Raw genomic sequence first — 21307 nt, forward strand, 5'->3', positions numbered from 1 at the left:
TATTAATGTTGTATTGTTATATTATGATTGCTGGTGTTTTGATATCCTGTTGCTTGTATTATGTTTGTTGTACACCGGCCTTCGCCCTTCACGGGAGGGCGGTATATAAATTAAATTACCATTACCATTAAAACATGTGTTGTCATTGTTAAGGTCTTATATTTTACTAAATATAAGAGCATCTGGCAAAATTGTATTCATTAGAAAAAAGGGCACTTCGCCACAGCTGGACATTCAAGAGCAATGATGAAACCAACAGGTTCCCCAAAAGCTGCATGGATCTTCAGTGGGAGTTCAATCCCATTCAAAGGTTAAGTACCTATTCTGAGATGAGGTCGATTCTGAGCCAATAGTGTCTAGTCTGTATTAAGTTTCACTTTGTTTGTCCTCTCCTAGTCCTTCAGTGAACTCAAGCATTCAGTGGCCTCCCCATTAGATGAAAGAGAAGTACAGCAGCCTAATATCTGTCTGGTGACAGTGCTGCCCTAATCTCCTAAAAATCTCAACCAGAGTTTTTTGTGTAGATGTTTGAAAGAATGAGATTTGAGATAGAACCTGGTACAACACCATAGGTTAGGTCCCCTGAGGCCAAGCAACAGTGTATCAGTATCACTGTCTAGAATATTCCTCCCAGGAACCATAGTAGCAGCACGTTTGTTGGGCCCATCCAATTAGCCATTTTAGAAGGGTATCATAAATAGATTGTATTGAAAACCACTGAGAAAACCAACAGAATAACAAGGATTCACTCTCCTGTTCAGTTCCTGATATGGATCATTCACAGGTTAATCAGTCCAGATTGATAACTAGTCTCATCAAGATAACTAGTCTCATGAAAAATCTCCAGAGCTAATACTACCTGCTACAGAACACTGCAAAAATATGGACTGATGACTGACATGACAGAGAACTAATAGAATCAGCTGGAATCAACACAAGAATGACTATATCATGGGGTGAATCCCTACCGGGAAATTCAATCTAGATCAAACCAAGTTTGAAAATAAACTGTACATTTTCATCGAGGTTTCAACCTCCCCACTGCAGCATGTTTCCAGTGAAGACATCTAGGCCTATCTTGGATTCAAGAAATGTAACAATCCCCACTACCACGCGATTGGCTTGGCGGGTTTCTCCTCATTGGCTGTTGTACAGTGTTGGGGTGGGACCTTTTTTTTCCTCCAGCAAAAATGTGCTCACATTATGATGTCAGCACGTCATCACGTCAGCATGTCTCCCCTGCCCAAGTTTCTGGTTGGTTATCGTTCTCTCGTGCTCTCATGAGAACAGCACTGTGCACATTGATTGGTTGTAAGGCATTTGTGTCATGCACCACAGCAAGAAATTTGAACCAAGATTAGACCCCTGATCCTCCCCTCCAAACTGGATCAAAGATGTGTTTTTTTGAAAAAAGTAGTACTTTCAAGCAGGTTTGGCAAAGACACGGGATAAAGGGGAGAATGAGCACCAGAACCAGGATGAATCCTTGTTCGTGGATCAGGCAGTGGGGAGTTCTTCCAGAATCTTTGATATTTCGCATGAGTATCACGTGATTAATTGACCATGGAGAATCGACCATAGTTTCTTTTAAGATCAAAATAATCTTCCCTTTGGTCGGGGGGGAGGGTATAAATTCAATAAAATAAAATAAAATTGTTTCACCCAATTTGTTCTTTTTGCTACATTAGTAATAACACATGCGTAAGTATGGAACACTAAAAGCCAGTATTTAAAGTTTATGCAAAAAATCTATGCAAAAAGTTCTATTTCAGTCCAACCCTTAGTTTCAAACTCAGGCTCTTTGAGTCAAGCAAATCCACAGCATAGGATCTGCGTTGGTATGTATGAATGTGTGCATGTATATGTTTACAGTTATGGTCCTCCTTTCTCACTGAGACTCCAGGCAGATGATGTAGTGTGAGTCAATTCCCATCAACAGGATTGAACATCCAGTAAACATTGCAGTGGGTTCCGAATTGCTGAAATCTGAAGCCAAGCAGAAAGCTGAAACAGAGCTGAAACAATGTGTAAGCATTAAATGATGCAAAATTACATAGTAGGATCATGCCTACAGCAACAGACAATATCCATAGTGTACATTCCCTGCCTCTTTGCCAAAGCATCATTTTGTTACAATACAGCTCTGTTACCTGCATTAAAAAGCTCTTCAGTTTGTGAAATTCCCAGTGAGGGGTGGCCTTCCTGACCTCATCAGGCAGGCCATTCTGTAAAATGGTGGTCAAAAGGTAGGCTAAGCAGGTCTGGTCTGATCAGTTACTGGAATGGAAACTTCTTAAGTGATCCATGTTCAGCACCTAGAGTTCCATAACTGAAGGCAGGTAGGATACAAACCCTTCCAAATTCTTTATTATCTTGATCATTTAGAGTACTGAATCCAACCAGCTTTATCACTCACTCTAGTCCAGTTCTAACCCTTACTGCAGCCTCTGTTTCACATGGCTTTTGTCAATTCAGATTTCATGAGCTCTATCCCAGAACTATTTTTTGGATTGTCCAAGGGGACCTTTCTTTCCCTTTTCACCTGTGGAAAATCCAGTTGGATCCAACTCATATTTTGAATTTATTCACCTAATTTGTTCAGGTCTAGCTGGCATCAGATTATCAGGGTCATTGACAGATAGCTTGATCTCTTCTCTGCTTTCTAACTGGTGTAACTTTAATCTTTGTAAAACTTTAATCAAACAGAAACAATAGCAAAGAAAAACTCTGAAAAGGTTTGCCAAAAAAAAAGTTTTCTTCTGGAATCCAAATGGCAGAAATAGAGAACAAAACTTTACGAAGTATGTTTTAATAATGCAAAATCATATACATGAAAATGCATCGACCAAGTTTAGGTGCCTAATTATGTTGAGAAATTATACGCAAGTGAAATCATGGGAACGGAACTCAGCTTTTCTAGTTTTATGACTGCAACTGAGGCACATGTGAGTTTGTGGGAAATTATGTTACACTCCCAGATTAATTATTCAGCCAGAATGTACTTTGAGCTGAATTGCTGTTTGCGTAAAAGAAGGAAAAAACACAGAGAAAAATCTTACTGTGGAAATATTTTCTCTGTTTCCAAAAAAAGAGGACATATTAATAAACACACATACCTACAGCCATCCCAGGCAGTATGCCTAAAAGGGATATAAATATTATACATTTACAATTATGATATATTATCATTTGTGGCTTTGGTTGAATTAAGACCTCATTGAGCACACAGCAGCAATAGATGAAAGGATCCTGCCAAATAACACACAGATACTGTGAGCTGATCTTTCATTACACTTGATATTCATTGCAAATGCCTTTTATATCCATCTCCAGAAGGGTTCTGCCAGACACTGCAGTACTGACGTAATGGTAACTAAACTAGAAGTTCATTAAACATGTTTGTTCCTTTGGCTATATCTTAAAATTTTTGGAGGAGGCTGGTACACTATTTTTTTTAATTTAGGTCATAATAGAAGCTTGAAGGCTTTCTGTGTAAGAAGTTGAACAAGTCAATCATTATTTGGGTGAATTCTTTTATGGGGCACTTTGGTATGAGTTCACCTTTTTTCCACAAATTTGTAAGGTGGGGCAGGGAGAGCTTATGATTAACTTGGCTAATAAACTTCAAAAATTCTTTATATCACTAAAGTATTAACAACACTGTTTTAAAGAAATCAAGCCAAGCATAGTCAATTTCTGATTTGAGTTTCAATAAGTCCCTCAAATGAATCCAACATAGTTGGAAAAAAATTAAAATAGAAACACAGATATAGGTGAGGTTACAATGTTCAGCAATTTCCTTTAATGGTCCCTATAAAGGGGGGCATTCCATGGTCATGTTTCATGACATGTTTTGCTGCCTTTTGATTCTTTCAGTGCACCTGGGTACCCTAAGCTGTAGAGAGAGTCCTCCTCAGTTCAGGTTTTTATATTTTCAGCTATCTTCACTCCCATCTTGACCCAGTCTTCCTGTTCTGGTCCCTCCCTCTGAGTAGGGCTGGTTGCTAACAGTCCTTGCTTGTATTTTCCCACTTGGGCATGCCCATGCCTGCTCCACTATCAGCCATGAACATTGTTTACTATTGGACCTCATTGGACAGAACACAGTCAGATGCCTAGAGGTCTCTCATCTTTCTTTCAAACCATTTCAACTCAAGTGCATTAATAAACCAGCTATGTTCCAAATATATGTGGCTTTTGAAGTTATTTTGCTGGTCACCCTTTTTTAAAAATGAGTTCACGCTAATGGTCAAGACCCCCCCCCCCAAAAAAAAAAATGTAAAAGAGGATTTCATCCACAAACACAAGCAGGTCACTTAAAATCTCCAAATCAAAAGAGAATTTCCAATGACAAAATTTTGTTGGTATCCCTAGTCTCAATCTTAAGAGCAACCAGTGCTAATAAATGTTTAATGATTTACTGTTAAGAGTCCTCATCCTCTGATTTCTTTCCTCCAAGGATATTTCAGAGATCTTTACATTTTCCTTGTATAATTTAGTTCATTTCCTTCTGAACTTGCATTCGTTAATTAAGTTGGCCCATCTTGGAAAGAAAAAAGAAAAAAGAAACAGCTCACAAACCTTTATATAGACTTGGCTGGCTTGCACCATGGAGGATGGAAATGTTTCTGCTCTGCCTGCTGCTTCAATAGAACTTTAATCAACATTTGTCATTTGTTGGCTACAATCAGTAGACATTTATGTGTTGTGATGGATTGATCCAAGTCAGAAAAGGCAGCAGAAAGTCTCACACTTTCCTTGCTAAAAACTTGAGCTATTTGATTTACACTGCTTGTGGCTTTTAAGATGCCTTCCCCCCCCCCCCCCCTCTCCATGTTTCCATATCCAGGCAGCAATTCTGGCAGCTTTCCTTCTATACTCCCGGGAGCCACTGTGACTTCACTAGTGCAAGTGATAATTGAATTATATCCCTCAGGCTGCATAACCTGAGAATTACCAATATTATACCTTCAACTTCTAGTATCCTGGCTGAAAAGAAGAGACAGGAGGGGAAGCAACACCAGTCACCCTGTTTTGCTCTGTGCAGTAAAGTGGAAGCTCTTCCCTAATTCCCTGAAGGCAAAATGGATCTCAATGGAAGGCTCTGATCAGTACTGCCATTGGCCATCTTGGTTTCCAGAATTCTTACTCCTTTGTACATGACATTCCAATTTGTATGTCTGGCAGGTCCTGTGTTCTTCTTAGGAGCAGACTGACTATTGAATATATCAGTATACTCCTGGGCAGGTGACTGCTCTGGTGGCTGAGTGACCACAAAAGAACAAATTTGGACTTGCTAGAGCTGCTAGGGTTCAGCTTGCCCTCGTTCAAAGGTGGTGCTGTGGGAAGAAACAGCACAGAAGGAAGACAGTTGGATTTATCCACTCTACTTGTTTCAGGGCCAGGTGACAGTTCTCAAAAAGCCTAGATCTTCTCCCCTTCTTTCGTTTAAATTTAAATACCCACTTTGCATTTGGGGTGCAAACACTTTCCAGTGGGAGATACACAGTCCTGGCAAAACATGTTAACACTTTTGTGACCCTACCACTCCTCTGAACTTTTCTTTATTTGACTACATCATACTGATACACAAGTAACAGAGCTTGTGCTTTTATTTGCCTATGGTCTTGAAAAAAGATGTCCTTGGGACAATCCCATGACATTGAAATTCCTTTTTCAGCTGGCATTGCTTTATCTCTCTTTGACCTTGTTTCCTTGTCCCACCTCTGACTTTGGCACCCTCATTTCTGTCCACTGCCACATCTTCACCCTAACCCTCAGGCCATTGCCTATTGTCTCTTTCAGCATGACTTACTAACTCATCCTCTTGCTGCGGATTGAAAATATTAATTCTGCCGTCGAGTATTTCCCAAGGGTTTTGTCATATCATTATGGTGCATAATTGGACAGGTAGATGGTGATAGGCAAGTTCCAGTTTGTACATTGTGACTCAATGATGCACTTTCCATACACAAGTGAAATGTTCATGTTTTTGGTTTAAATGGAGCCTCAATGGTATCCATTGTGCATGACTTCCACGAAATGAAAGAAAAAGAATTGCAGATCTATTTTTCAAAACTTTCAGAGGACAAAAACAATACCATGGACTGTGAAATTTCAGACCCAGAGAGAAAATGAAAGAGGAGAGAATAGTGTTGTCAACTACTTTAGGTCCCCATTGGTTGTGAAAAGCAGAGCATACATATTTAAGCATTCATGTGTATATACACAGATGTAGAAAGCAAAGACAATTTTTTTCCACAAGAAAAAGAGCTCTTAACGTGAAACATTATAGGTCACAGGTTCCATCAATAATATACTTATGTTGTAAAGCACATGTCTTTCTACTGTACAGGGTTCTTACTAACCTGATGAAGACTTATATAAAAATTAAAGATGGATACAACAAAATCAATGATCCAAACTTTTAAAAAAAGAATGTATTTTTTAAACGACTGTACAATTTAAAAATGAACATGGGAATGAACGGAGCTTTTGTTTTTGTTTTAATTGCTGTGTCATTAATAAAGCAAAGTGACGCTAACCATTGTTTATATTTGCTCTTCACATTTCGACTGGATGTCAGTCATCTAAGCAGTAAGTGGGGTGTCTTTATCAAAGGAAAGGCTTTTCAGTTGTTTTGTTAGGTTCTGCAGAAGAAAGCTGACAGTTTGGAAAGAAGAACTAAAAGCCACTTAAATGTCATGGGAAACATGAGTTTGCTAGAGTTTCCAATCAATGCAAATGGCTGTTTGCTAAACAATTTAATATAGCTGCTATATGGCAACTATGGGCAATGCCCTTGAATATGAAACAGTCTCCCCACTTGGCTGATGCCAAGCGTGCTGCACCAGCTAAAGACAAACATCTTTACTCAGTTTTACTATTGATTACGTGTTCTGAAAGTGTGCTTTACATTTTTGATTAAAAATAAGTCTTAAAACCTCGCTGAGCATCTTTGGTGAGACTAAGACGAACACATAGGCCATTTCCACACGGCCTTTTTATGGCGCCCTGGGGACGGGATAAACGCCGTCCCCAGGGAGCCATTCGCACAGGCTCCCTGCAGCGCCATTGCAGCAGCGCCGACCTGACTGTGCTCCCCCTCCCGCAGGGCGGCGTCAGGCCGCCCTGAAAAACAACCCTTTAAAGGGTTGTTTTTCCTACAACAGCGTGTTCCCGGCAGCGCGGTGCGAACAGCACCGCCGGGAACACGCTGTTTCCCTTCCCCGTCCCACTCACCGTGTCCCCGTCGTTGGCCTGCTGGCCGTTGAAGCCCCGTCCACGCTGTCCTCCGACCCCTGGAGGTCGGAGGGCAGCGTGGGCAGGGATTCAACAGCCAGCAGGCCAACGACGGGGACACGGTGAGTCGGACAGGGAAGGGGGCAGAGGCGGCTCCATGCGGAGCCGCCTGCCGTCCGCCGGCCTGTCCTGAGGCCGCCCGCACGCGTGCGTGCGAACGGCCTCCGCCTCCACGCCGGTAGAATTCTTGCCGGCGTGGAGGCGCATCGACGGCCGTGCGGAAACGGCCATAGATTTTTTTCCCCTCTCCTATGGAAATACTATGACAGGGAAAGGACCATGATTAAGTGGTAGAACATCTTCATTGCTTGTGAAACATTCCAGCTCTCATCCCTCAAATTTTAGTTGAAAGTGATATGTGAGACTTCTCTGCCTGGGATCTTGGAGAGCTATTACCAGGCAGAGTAGAAAATACTGACCTTGATAGCCTAATGGTCTGACTCAGTATATAGCAGCTCTAAGTGTTCAATATGATTGACCATTACATTATGCTGCTGCAGCTGCTCTGCCTTTTCCAGAAACTTCTGTAATTAATATCCACTGGGCAATGTCTGTCAACAGCTATTAACCTGTATAGCTAAAGAGAATCTCCATGTATGGAAGAGACACCAGGTGCTGGGCATATGTAAAAGGTCATCACCTTCTTTCTACACGCTTATGAGTTTCCAGAACTGATAATGAAATTGCCTTATACTGAGTCAGCTCATTGATTCATGAAGCCACTAATATCTATTGTGACTGGCAGCAGAAATTCAAGGTTATACCTTAGCATGACTCTTTTCCAGCCTTGCTATCCAAGATCACTTAAATTAAAGATGCCATAGATCTTAGGTGTCAAACTCGTGGCCCTCCAGATGTTATGGACTACAGTTCCCATCATCCCCTGCCAGAATCATGCTGGCAGGGGATGATAATGATCCAACATCCTAGACAATTATTCCACCTATAGATGGAACCTTGCTTTTTATATGTATGGACATTTAGTTAATGTAGATAAGTCTCAATGATCAGAATTATTTTATAGGCTGTAGTTGTGTTACCCTAAATAGTCAATTTCCACTTTAGTTGGGGGAATTAGCTGATGATTGAGAGTGAGAGGGGTCAACTGGGGTCAGTAACCTATATATATACATGGATAGTCCTGGGTGTAAACTATCAAATGGATCCAGAATGCACACACTATGAATGACCAAAGGACCAATATTTATACCCCAAAATGTGTCCTGAGGTGGTATGAGGTATGCTTGCAGGAACTCTAGAGACAAAGAATTGATTGCTTTTCTGGGATTCTACCAGAATATAGGAGAGGTTCGATAAGTTGTCAGGACCCAAGATGATCTGGGCTATTGTTTTGAATATTGATTGATTGCTGAGATGACACAGATAGGGTAAATAATGGTCTGCTCAGAGTGCTGATTAAATCACCTTAGGGTAACACAATCAGAATTAGCTAGTTCCATTGTCTAGACAGGCACACCTTAGGGCCAGGGGGAAGTTTAGCAACCAGCCACCTTCCAATCCAAGCTTGAGCCACAAGATGGAAGCTAAAACCTTCTGAGAAACATCCATGTTGTGTGGAACAGTATCTTGTTCTTACGCTACTCTTTGTCCCTCATGCCTTCATGGCAACCATAGTCGGAGAAGGGGGCTGAGTGCAACCTATTGCTTTTAATTTTTGAACAAGAAGTCTTTTTTTGTAAGTGTGGACAATGATCATGACTTCACACTTCTTCCAAGCTCACAGTTTAGAGCAATTGAACAAATAATGTGAAAACTCAATGACTCCACCATTGTCATAAATACAAAGCCACACATCAAAGCCAGGCATACATTTAAAAATCTTTTCCTTAAAGTCATGAAAATGCCTCTCCTTTGTCCCCCTGTTGTGCTGTAAGTTGCCCCACTGATGCACTCAGTGACCTATATTCTATCACTCCACTACACAATATTTCAAGCTTTCCTCTGCCCTAGACTTCCTTCCTCCAAGTGCTTCAATGGTAGAGCTTCTATTTTGCAAGTAGAACTTTCCAGGTTCAATCTCCAGCCTTTTCTATTAAAAGGATATTGCAGGAGTTGAAGTGAAAGATCACTGCCTGAAACTAGACAGCTACTACCATAGATTAAGGTTTGACTTAATACAATGTGGATTCATGTGTTCCCATGACATTCTCCTCCATTAAGTACAAAGCTACTAAACACAAATGGGAAGCAACATAGTGGAAATAGCATAGTTCAACCTAGCAAATTCAGTTCAAAAATACAACCGTGATTATGAATGTCAAGAATCCCCAGGACCAGATGTATTATGGTTTAGATATTATTGTGCATCAGTGACCACATCTTAAATCTACTACAGATCACATTGACAAAACTAGTTTGGGAGTCATAGCTGGAGGCTGGAATGTACATTCCTGCATCGCTAGAAAATATACATGTAATGCCATGTGATTTGTTTTGCTATGTACCTTCAAATAAGAAAAAGAGACCTATTCAAAGTGAAGCATGACAAGATGCTGTTTACTCATCTTTCATATAAAGGTAAGTGAAGGGTCTCGAAGGATTGTTCTGCTGAAATTCTCCCTGTGCTGTGATTTGTACAAAAGCTTAATGAACAAAAGCATTTTGTTGCTTTTTGAGGGTTTGTTAAAAGTCTTATCACTGAACAGAATGATGAATCGTAGGAACATACGTCCCTTGGCAATACAGTGCAGCTTATCAAAACCTAAATGGATAGATATGATTCCCTGAGGAGGCCTAAACACCTGCAGTTCCAGATGTCCCTCTATGAAGCAGCAGGTTATGATAGAGTTGTAAGCAGTCAATAGTATAAGGACAAGTTTCAGTTTATTTGTTCTGCCATGACCTCCCAGGTTCTGCACATTGACCACCAGATTTTTAGCACAGCCTCTGCATGTTTTGCTGAGTATCTTGACATCATATACCCTTTTGTTTAATCCTGGGCCATTTATGCATACAATACTTACCTCACATCCGTTTGCTTCATAGTGGATTTTTCCCACTTCTTTTTTTTGCACAGGGATTCTTTTCCTGCAAAGTGTCCCTAGCCAATCTGATTTGTCATTTTTTCCTGCCCATCACTTCCTTATTGTTTTTGTGCAACTTCCATTTGGGAGGTTACCTGCCATCTTTTTTTTTTAATTCATGCTGTCTTTGGTCTAGCATTAGTTTTCTAGACCATGTCAATTTCATGGATTGTATTGCTGCAGTGATAGACCTTCAGTGTGAACTAGAGTTGGCGGTTCGGATCGGCCTGAAACGCAATTCAGGCCGACCCCAGCAAGTTCGGGAGGGTTTGGAGGGCCAAGGGCCCGAGCCTAGCTGCCACGCTTCCCGAACTAGAGGCGCCATCGAGCATGCATTAGTTCCAGATTGGGCCCCTTCCCCCCGGCTGGCTCCGAACCAGCTAGGGGGGAAGCAAGCCACCAGCCTCAGCCGGCACCAGCAGCTTCAGCCACTTCCCTTCCACCTGGAAGGATAGCGGAAGAGGACGGACAAACCCACTTGACAGCGATGCCCACTGCAATGACACCCCCCAGGCATCGGAAGGCTTTACACCCAGTCCCGCTGGCAGCTGAAGCCTCCCCAAACAGGAAAAAAAACTTTTTTTAAAGAGGGAGGGAAGGGAGGGATTTCCCATCCAGCGATCCAGCGGATGAAGCTGGCGCCTGAGGGAGAAACACACACACACACACACACACACACACACACACACACACACACACACACACACCTGCGTTGGCACCCCAGTACCACCCCTACTCCTAAATAACCCTCCAACAAAAACCTCGCACCCACAGCTTAAAATAAAAAAAGAGGAGAAAAACAGACCCCAGCCGCTGGCAGCTTTACTTACTCCCACAGCTGCCAGGGAAGCATCAAAGAAACCGCCAACCAACCCCCCCCCCCAAATCCCTCCCACTTACCCTGCTCCTTGCTTCCTCCGGCAATCCCTGAATGAAGCAGCCCATGCGGCTGCATAAAGCGCTAGGGGTGCGATATGGTGGTGTAACTGTTGCAAAAGTGCTGGAAAGAATAACACAACAACAAAGGGAGATCCCTACAGAAGGATTTCTGGGAAGGTGCCTGCAGGGGGCGCATTTTTTAAGTTATTGGCACCAAACTTTTAGGGTATATTTTGAATACTGACCTGATGATGCCCCCCGAGTTTGGTGCAGTTTGGTTCAGAGGGGCTCAAGTTATGGACCCTCAAAGATAGCCCCTATACTCCATTGGTTCCCATTGGAAACAATGGGATGATTCGAAGCTATCTTTAGGGGTCCCATCAACAGCCCCAAATAAACTGCACCAAACTGGGGAATCGGACATGATCAGAACAGTATTTTGAAGATTCCCCGAAATTTCCATGCTGCTACCTTTAAAAATGCGCCCCCTTCAGGCCAAAATGTGGAAAAACAGCAAAAAAAATTTAAAAATCCGAGGAATCCTGAGAGGAATTCGGGTGTATCCGAAGCTTGGCGGAAGGCTTTCGGGATGGGGGGGATCCGACCCCATACATCCGAATTGGGCCTGAATCCGAACTAGGGCCGAATTTTTTTCCCATTTACCAACCCTAGTGTGAACACTTTAAAAAGTCCTTCTGAAATGAAGGCACAAAGATTGGGGGAACTGCTGTCATGTGGATAGGAGAAAGCAGGGTGGAGTGAAAAAAACAAGGAAAGCTAGATGCATGCTGATCACCTTCACTTTCCCTGCAAAGGCACAGGAAAAGTTGCACTGTGAGAGGTTTTGGAAACCATGGGGATTCTCTTATTGGAAGGCAAGGTAACTGCTGAAGAGGGAGAGATGAGTATATAATTATGAATCAAGTCTGAAAGAAATATATGCTTATTGCAAAAGATATATTCCCAAGCCTGTATACCCTGCTGTTTTTTGAAACAACATTTCCTGCCACTGTGCTTCCAATGCCCTGTTGTAGATTTGTTTTCCACCTCATCAATGAAATGTTAATTACCATTTCCTGAGAAGCTATGTGGATGATATATACCCGTGGTGGTGAACCTTTGGCACTCCAGGTGTTATGGACTACAATTCCCATCAGTCCCTGCCAGCATGGCCAATTGGCATGCTGGCAGGGGCTGATGGGAATTGTAGTCCATAGCATCTGGAGTGCCAAAGGTTCGCCACCACTGATATATACCCTCTACTTTGTTTTACACTGCAGTGTTGAAACTCATATTCAGATGATGTGAAATGCTCAACCTCAGTTCAATGACTCTTGAAATTTTAGTGATGTATCATACAATTGACAAAACTGTATTTTGTTTTTTCTCTATTGCTATTGGAATGGAAAACATGACAGGACATGGAATGGACAGAAGAAAATAGAAGAGATGATCTCCAATTGTTCTCTGCCAGTAAATACAAACTTGACCATTCTAATATATTTTTCTGAAAGGCAGATATGATGCCCAAAATGGTAACCCTATTTGAGTTCTACTTCCTTTGCTCATCATGGATGGGATCCAACCAACTTTTTTGTTCAATCTCACCCAATTCACCTCCTTAAAGCCTCCATCCCACATGCCTTTTGTATATGCAGGTCTCATGACCTTCAGCATAGGCTTTTTGGATGGTTAGTGTGAGCCCCAATCTCTCTATTTCACCAGTGGAACAGCTGGTTGGATCCAACTCTAACTAATTGAGAAAATATGGATAGCAGCAGCATCACATTTCTGATTCTGCATTCTTTCCATGTTATGGGAGGGAGTCACTTTATTTTGGAATCCCTACCAGTGGATGTGCCATCATATTTCAATACAGAAAAGGACAAAATCTATTTTTGTTGTGAGTGACACGCAGGATTCTCAGTAAGATCCATTCTTGGATCCTGAGCTGGATCCAGACCACATTTTCAGTGCCAGAATGGAGCACTCCCTCCACTCACTGATGTCCACAAAATGTCTTTTGAGAGACAACTCCCACCCCAGGAATGACATGAAGAGGGCTACAGCAAAAAAATGAAGATCTGGCAAAAAAAAACCCACCCCAATTTAGTCTGGATCAAATACACCACATCTACCAAAAAGGCTGCAATTAGTTAAAAGAAATATAGTTTACAAATACTTGATTTTTATTTTATTTTTAGGTTTCTATCCTGAACTTTCCTGGCAGAAGCAAGGCTCAAGCTCTCCTAACCATAGCACTGTGACAAAGTTCTGTGTATGTAACACTTAATACACAGCAACCTTTTTTAATATAAAGAAAGGATATCACTTTTGGTAAGCATAAGGTCCCATCAATTCTTTATACTAACAGTCACTCAGTTGTTAAATTCTGGGGAGTAATTTAAGAGGAAGAATAATCAAGTGCGATATGAAACACCGGGAGATGCGTTTCTGCCCTTCTTAACTGGCAACCTGCTTATTGCTCTTGGACAGCTCAGATGCTGCAAGCAAATACTGCATTATAGATGGTTACTTCTTTTTTGCTGTTAGTCTCTTTTGTGGGTGAGAAATAATGGTGCATTCCAAAGACTCAATAACAAACAGTCTCATTGCCAAAGGAAGCCTCTTGCCCATGAGTTACCATCCAGTGGGAGCAAACTGTGAAAAAAAAGATTAAAAAATAAAATGACAGATGTCTGCTCCCAAATCCAAGAACCAAACCATAGAAAGATAGTTTCATCTATTAACTGTGTGTGCAAACTGACTCTCAGCTTTCGTGACATCCTGCTGCAACGTGCCATGGCTCCATTTCATGAGTGTCTTCTCTGAGTGTTTAAATCTCCAGTTGGCTTTAAATATTATGACATTAATCCAGTCAGCTTTAAATTAGGAAGACGTGCCTTGCTTTTCTCATGCTAGAGCAATGGCATTGGCTGTTTTCCCCAGGAACCCCACAAATGAAGACGTAAATCAACAGATTGGGTTTAACTAGTTTATTTAAATAAACTGAACTACATCAAGCTATTAAGTATGCTAACATTTAAATGACTTGGGCAGATCCATCCTGACTCCAGACTGTGCCAGTGCCTTCCACTGGCCTTGTTTATCATCACCTGCACATAATGGGTTAAGAGAAGCACAGTCCCAGGTCCTTCCCTGAGGTGCCACATGCCCACTTCCAGGTTTGAAAAGAGAATATGCAGCAAGAACCACACTTGTGCTGTTCTAGCCATGCCCTCCATCACTGCTGATACCTCAGGGTATTTGCTGATCATCCCTGTCTATTGTGTTTAGCCCATCTGATCCCTGCCAAACTAGTTATGCGCTAAACAGCCAGCTGACCAGGCCTATTTTACCAGCCTCTGCTATGACATTACGAAGAAGGCAAAAATAGTCTTCCTCCCTTCCTCCCTTTGGGGGAGGGCGGTATATAAATAAATAAATAAATAAATAAATGATAGATACAGTTCAGGGAATCCCAAAAAACTCCTGCTTGGCCCCAAAAGGTGACCAGCTAATTCCATATATCTAAAGGGAGGATGAGGTCAGCAGCCAGCAACAAAAGCCAGGCTGCGGGAGTTGAAATTAGACTATGTGCTCACGAGCTGCACTTCCCCATTGGCTAGATCTACTACATACTGTCCAATGAGTATCATGCCTCATTTGAACTCATGGGACTGAGGAAAACTGATTGCCTAAAATTCCACTTTGAATGCAATAATGGATTGGAGCCAACCAGTTTTTCTTCTACTGAAAAGGGAAGGAAGGGTTGTCTTGACCACTGAGAAGGGCTGTACTGGTAATCATGGGATCTGTATGGACAAAATACATGGGATGAGAACTGTAGTAAGGAGGAGGATTGGGTAAAACTGAGTGAAAAGCTGGCCTGATTTCATGTCATGCATGACATAAACTAGAATCGAACACTCTCTTGTACTTTCAAGGGTTAGGGTTAGTTTCACACACTAGAAGTTTAGCACAGAGATGGTCCTTATCTGACTGCCCAGAAAAAGTTCTGCTGGCATAATTTCTTTGTGTTGGGCTACTGTTGAATGCCAAAGAGTGGCAGCCCAATCCAAGGCAAGACCAAAGAGTGGGAGTGGGGGGGGGGGGATGGCAGCATACCCACACCACCTCCGATGGGGTTTCAGGTAGTGCAAGGAAGCGGAGGGGGGAAGGGGCAAAGAAGCCTTTAGCTGCCTGGAAAAAAACATAGGAAAGACTGACTTACACCACACTTTTAGGTGGCATAAGTTGGTTGCTGGTGCAGAGGTGTTCCTGGGCTGAAAGCCCATTGGAAGCTGACTAAAGTTAGCTCTGCCTCCAGGAATAACCCCACACTGCTCCCCACAATGACCCCCACAATGCCACCATGGCCAGTTGCAGCAGAGGCCCACTGATGCAGGAGCCAGCTTCCAGGTTTGGCCACCATGCATCTATATGGTGGCCCGACGCCAAGGTAAGTGCCCTAATGATGACATCCATGCCACTTTGCATGACATAGTGTAGGATTCCTGCTGCTTCCAATGTGGCTTTAGCACCTCTCCTGCCCCCCACCCCCAGATCACACTTTAAGGATCTTTAAAACATGGGGCAACTCTGTCTTGAAGACCAACTAGTATCTGGTTCAGTTCAATTAGTATCTAGAATTTGGCACAAGAGATCGATTGCAAATGGGTACATTGCTCATCTGGAGATTTAAATTATGGTTAACTTAAAGGCAGTTCAAGGCTCACAATGTCTGCATCTAAACAGTACCACCGGCCTGATTGCAAAACATCGAAACCTGTTTGGTTTCATGTGGCAGCAGAGAAAATCAAATTAACGGGCTTCACTGGAGGTTTCAGTATAAATGGTTCTTTGTTAACTTTGTGTGTGGAAGGGGGGAAAATTGATTTCAGGCTCAGGGGACAAAAGTGCTCCCAGCATTTGCAGCTTTTACTCGATGCTTGCAATTGCATCAATTTGGCTCTTTGCTGGGATACTTTAACTAAGGAAATGTGTTGATTTAAACTCCCTGAGAGGCAGTTCAGGAGTGTGGCATTTTGTACTTGGCAAAACCATCTCTGTTCCCTCCTTAGCAGCTTTGTACAGAAAACAAAGCTTTTCTCACCAAGGTGGGATTTTTATAAATAGAAGTATGTGGGAGTTAAAGGACCATTTTTGTCCTATAAATGCTGGATTGTGCCCAGTTCTTTTCAGATGTTGCTGTAGAGGGATTAGAGGACACTGTGCATATTCATTGGAATTATGCATAAAGCCTAGATTCATATGAGCACATATGAAACTGTAGGTGGAGGAAAGTGCCATCAAGTCACCACTGGTTTAAGGCAACCCCAAAAGGTTTTCAAGACAAAGAGATGCTCCGAGATGGTTGGCCATTGCCTGCCTCTGCAGACTGAGAAAGTACTGTGACAAAAACACTCAGCAGGCTTTATGCGAAGGAATGTCGCATCAAATCCATTTCTCCAGATTGGTGTCTGCTGCTCTTAACTATTGTACCATGCTGGCTCTCAGGTACCCACATGCAAAATCCATGCGCCACCCAGTACATATTGGATGGCAAGTGCTCTCTTGATACGGGCATCTAGACAACTCCTGTTTTGCATGAGTGGAATAGAACTGAACGTCAGCAGAAGGCTTGTGTTTGATTGGGAATCCTGCACTTTCAGGATTTCAGTTCCCACACAAACACACACAAACACAAACTAGCAGGATACCCGTGCTTCACTACAGAGATTATTAAAAATGCCCCCTCCTCTTCCCTCCCCTCCCTTGCATGCCAGCCCTCACTCCCTCCCCTCCCCCTCCCTCCGCAAGGGTGGGTGGGCCATGTCTAGATGCCGGGGCGCCTCCCCTCCTCTCCCTTGCATGCCACCCCTCACTCACTCCCCTTCCCTTGCATGGTAGAAAAACTGAAGCTACTGAAAAAATACTAAAAATATGAAACGTACCTGATAAAATTACCCTTGAAGCTTGAAATGGCATGAATTCATTAACATATACATACTGGAAAAATACTGAAAATATAAAACGTACGGCATAAAAATACCCTTAAAGGTTGCAATTTAAGGAATTCATAAAAATAAAGATCCTTATAAAAATAAAGATCCTTTAAAACACTGAGAATACTAAAACATAGTGAAAATATAAAAGTTAACTGATAAAAATACCATGAAAGTTTCAAATTTAATGAATTCATAAACACTATTAACGATTTACAAACAGTGGGATGAGTTTCTGTCACAGGATAAAACATTAAAAGGCAAATAATCACCACCCTTAGCTTTGTGGTCTACGTAGCCATACTAATAACTTGTTCAGCATACAGTTTTCATTTATCCCTCAGATTAAGTGCTCAAACTTCCCTGTAAACAATATTCTTGGTTTTTCTCTCTGGTTGAAGGATGACCAAGCTGTCAGGTGAACTAACTCTGGAGCACTCTGAATGTCCCTCTCATTGTTATCATCCCCAACAAAGTATATCTGAAGAAATGATGGCTGCTGCTGGGGTCCCGTCATGAGGCTTCCTATCCTTTGGTAGACCTGTCCCTGCACTTTGAATGTTGGAATGAAATTGCTCTCTTTCACCTCTCCAAAAGACGTTATTTGGAAGCATCCATTGCATTTCTGGGAAGCAGAAAGAAAGTGTTCTGCTATTGGATGCTGATGAGTGAGAAGGCTGTGAAGAGGTTCAGGGTAGGGTTGAATGGCAGGGAGTTGAAATTTACCGCCACTGCAGCACATTCCTGGGGGCTCATCCGTCACTTCAGAGCACAGGGCGATCGAAGTCCGAGATCAATCACCTTGTCTCCACAGTAATCAATGTGAGATCCATATTCAAAACCCAACAAATATTTTTTAGTCCAAGGTGATAATTTTATTTGTAATCTTTTTTATTGTATTTGACTGTAGCGGTCTAGTTAACATGAGGGCAGTTAGAGGAATATTTTCTCACAGCCTGTCTGTGAACTTCGGGGTGACATTCAGCATACATACATACATAGCTTATTTACGGTCATTGACCAGCAAGATCCAAAAGAATTAAAATCATAAAATTTACAGATATTACAAATATACAGATTAAAACAGTTAACAAAATACAGATAATAGACCTCAGGAACTCAAACATCAGCTCAAGATAATGAGTGGAAGGTCAATCTAATAATAATTAATAATAAGGATTAGCTGGCAGAGCCAGTAGTGCTCTGTCGGGCCTTCCTGATTTTACTTGATATCCAGGCAAACTTGGCAACAGAATACGTTAGATTTTTATTGGTATCTGATAACAGTATTTTAACCTTTTCCTTCTTAGCCAAAGGAGTGTTTGTCACATTCAGCATACTTTTTCACAGCCTCTTTATGAACATCTGGGTTGTTTTCCACATATTTTGCAGCAGCTTCCTGTAGTTGTTTTTTTCTAACTGAATCTGTAAATCGCTTTCTGCATTTAATCCCTCTCCTCCCTTTAGCTGTTTCAACAGAAGGAACAGATTCATATGTGGTGAGGAGGTCAGTGGTAGAATCCAGTTGGGCCACCATTGGCTCAATTGTGCTTGTTGTTTGGTGGGCATTATCAGAACTTGTCAATTAGACATATGGAAGTAGAGCGTCAAAGTGCCCTTCATTAAAATCTCCTGTGAAATGAATCATTTTTACTCCCCGTACTACATTCTTTAGCTTGGCAAGCAGGTTTTTAACTGTCACCTTTAGAATGTTCGTGCAGATGGCCAGAGTTCAACAGTAATGCAGATGGCCAGAGTTCAACAGTAAATGTGCAATAACTCAAGTAAAACTGAATATTTTGAAAAAATCCTTTCTTAGTGAGCACCTAAACCACATAATGAACCAGTGTGCCAAATTTCAACTTTGTAGGTTCGATGGTTTTTGAGTTCTTTTGATGAGTCAGTGAGTTAGTCAGTTTTATTTTGCATTTATAGACATAGATTAAATGTACATAGGCTATGGAGGAGCTTGCTGGAGGAGGAGCTCAAAAATTAGGCCTCAAGGACACCCAGAATATGTATTAGCTAATGCCAAAGTAATCTATATATTGCTTTCTGCTTTCAGTAAAAGTATTCATAATTAAAAAAATATGAGTGAACCAAAATTCTATTTCTAAGAATAGTTATGCTTATACAGGAAGTCTGTACAATATGCTTATCCAAGCTGCTTTGGAAATCTTCCAGTAGCAAGTAACTAGGACAAACTGACCAAGTTCAAGGAAAGCACATGAGAAAGGAAGCAGATATGTTCTCCGTTCTCCTTGAAGATGATAAGTGGACAAATTAAGGGGTGACCAAACTGGGGAAGCTAACCTTTACTCGGCAATAGTCCTTCCTTATTATCTCTCTATATAAAAAGCTAACTGTGAGTTTGTTACTCATGCCCTAACGCGGAAACAGCTGGACGGATCTCCCCCAAATTTGGACACGGCATGGCTTCCCGTTGTGGGCATGTTTATGGATCTTCACCAGGCTCACAGGTCACAGTGTACCAATGAGGGGCCGCTGTGCCGGGGGGCATGGCTTGGCCGCCTTTGCGGCAGCATGTGCGCACACGCCAGGTGAACCCGCCTGCCGCTGGAATCCCCCAGAAACACACCAGGACAGGATGGAGGAGCGTTCCAATCCAATTCGTTTGGAAAGCCGGTACACCTCTCCCCTTCCTCCTCCCTTCCTTGCCTAACTCCCCACAGTGAGCCACAGTGAAGCCACAGACTGGTTTCCAAGGTCCATCTAGAAAAGGAAGGGAGTGAGTGGCTGCGTCCTCCTGGAAGGGAAGAGTGGTTAAGTTAAATAGGGAGGTCTGCAATCTTTCCCTGCATGGACTGCCGGTGGCAACCCACTTGTGCGGAGGGGCGTTAGGAACAACCAAGCTGGCCCCTGTTGGGGAACGAGAAGGTACTCTCAGCCACACCAACGGCTCTAAAACTCACAGGGAGAGGAAGGAAGAGCGTTCCCACCAAAAAGATCCGACACGGCCGTTACACCTCTCCCCTTTCTCCTCCCTTCCTTTCAGACCTCACTGCCCTCAGCCACAGCGAAGCATGGCCGGGCCTGCTAGTTAACAATAAAATTTCCTTTGCTATGCTTAATGAGGCAATTTGTTTCTAATTATGCTGTTTGTTTCTGGTTATGAAAAGTTGGATTGTCTGATGAGATTTTTGAGAAATAGGACCTGAAGTTGATCTGACTTGCTAGATTTAGCTCTCTCTGTCTCCTGTGTATACAATAAAATCTTCTTTCTGTCAAAACAAAGAAACTCTCTACAGATCTTCTTGGATGACCACTGCCAGCTGGCGAGGCTTGACTCACCAATGGCTGCTATAAGAAGTGGAGACAGTCACCAAATGGTCGTCATAGCTTACCTTAAGTTGCATAGGAAAGATTCTCCTGCTGTGGTGGCAGCTGCTTGCAACCAACTTTTAAAAAATCTGCACAACCAATCACCTTTCCAGTAGCCTGTTCGAAATGTTGCTGGGCAAAAGGCCAACCTGGCCCTGCTCACTTTCTAACGACACTTGGAAGGCACCAGGAAAGGTGCACACAGGCACCATGTCGGAGACCTCTGTCATAAACCATAAGAAGGTGGTTGCATTCTCCCTAATCTTTTGCCTCCAGCTCTATCCAAAAGCTATCAACCACAGCTGAAAAGCTGTGGCTGGGGTCAGGGAAGCCTCACAGATACAATGTCATGGAGAAGGCTGCAGTAAGGGAGGGTAATCAAGCGAAATCAGTCCTGCCCTCTCTGGCATGAATGGAAAGCTTGCATCACCATATTTCTTCTAGAAGCAGAAATGGAGGCTGGGGATATTGTCACTCAGTTCAACTTTCTCACTGAAGACCCTCCAAGCTTCTTGATGTTTTGTCCAGCAAGCATCTCCAGCCTTTTTTTTTTTTTGTGGGGTGGGGTGGATTTTACATCAGTAACAGCGTCAAAAAAGCCAAACAGACAGATTTTGGAAGTTTCAGCTTCCACACTAGCTCAAAATCCTTGAATACAGGGAAATGTTTGTACTGATTACACAGACAGAGAAAGAGAGCTCAAATAATACAAGCAATTGGGGTGGGGGGATG

This window comes from Sphaerodactylus townsendi, linkage group LG04, assembly GCF_021028975.2.
Source record: "Sphaerodactylus townsendi isolate TG3544 linkage group LG04, MPM_Stown_v2.3, whole genome shotgun sequence".
NCBI classification, from domain to species: Eukaryota; Metazoa; Chordata; class Lepidosauria; order Squamata; family Sphaerodactylidae; genus Sphaerodactylus; species Sphaerodactylus townsendi.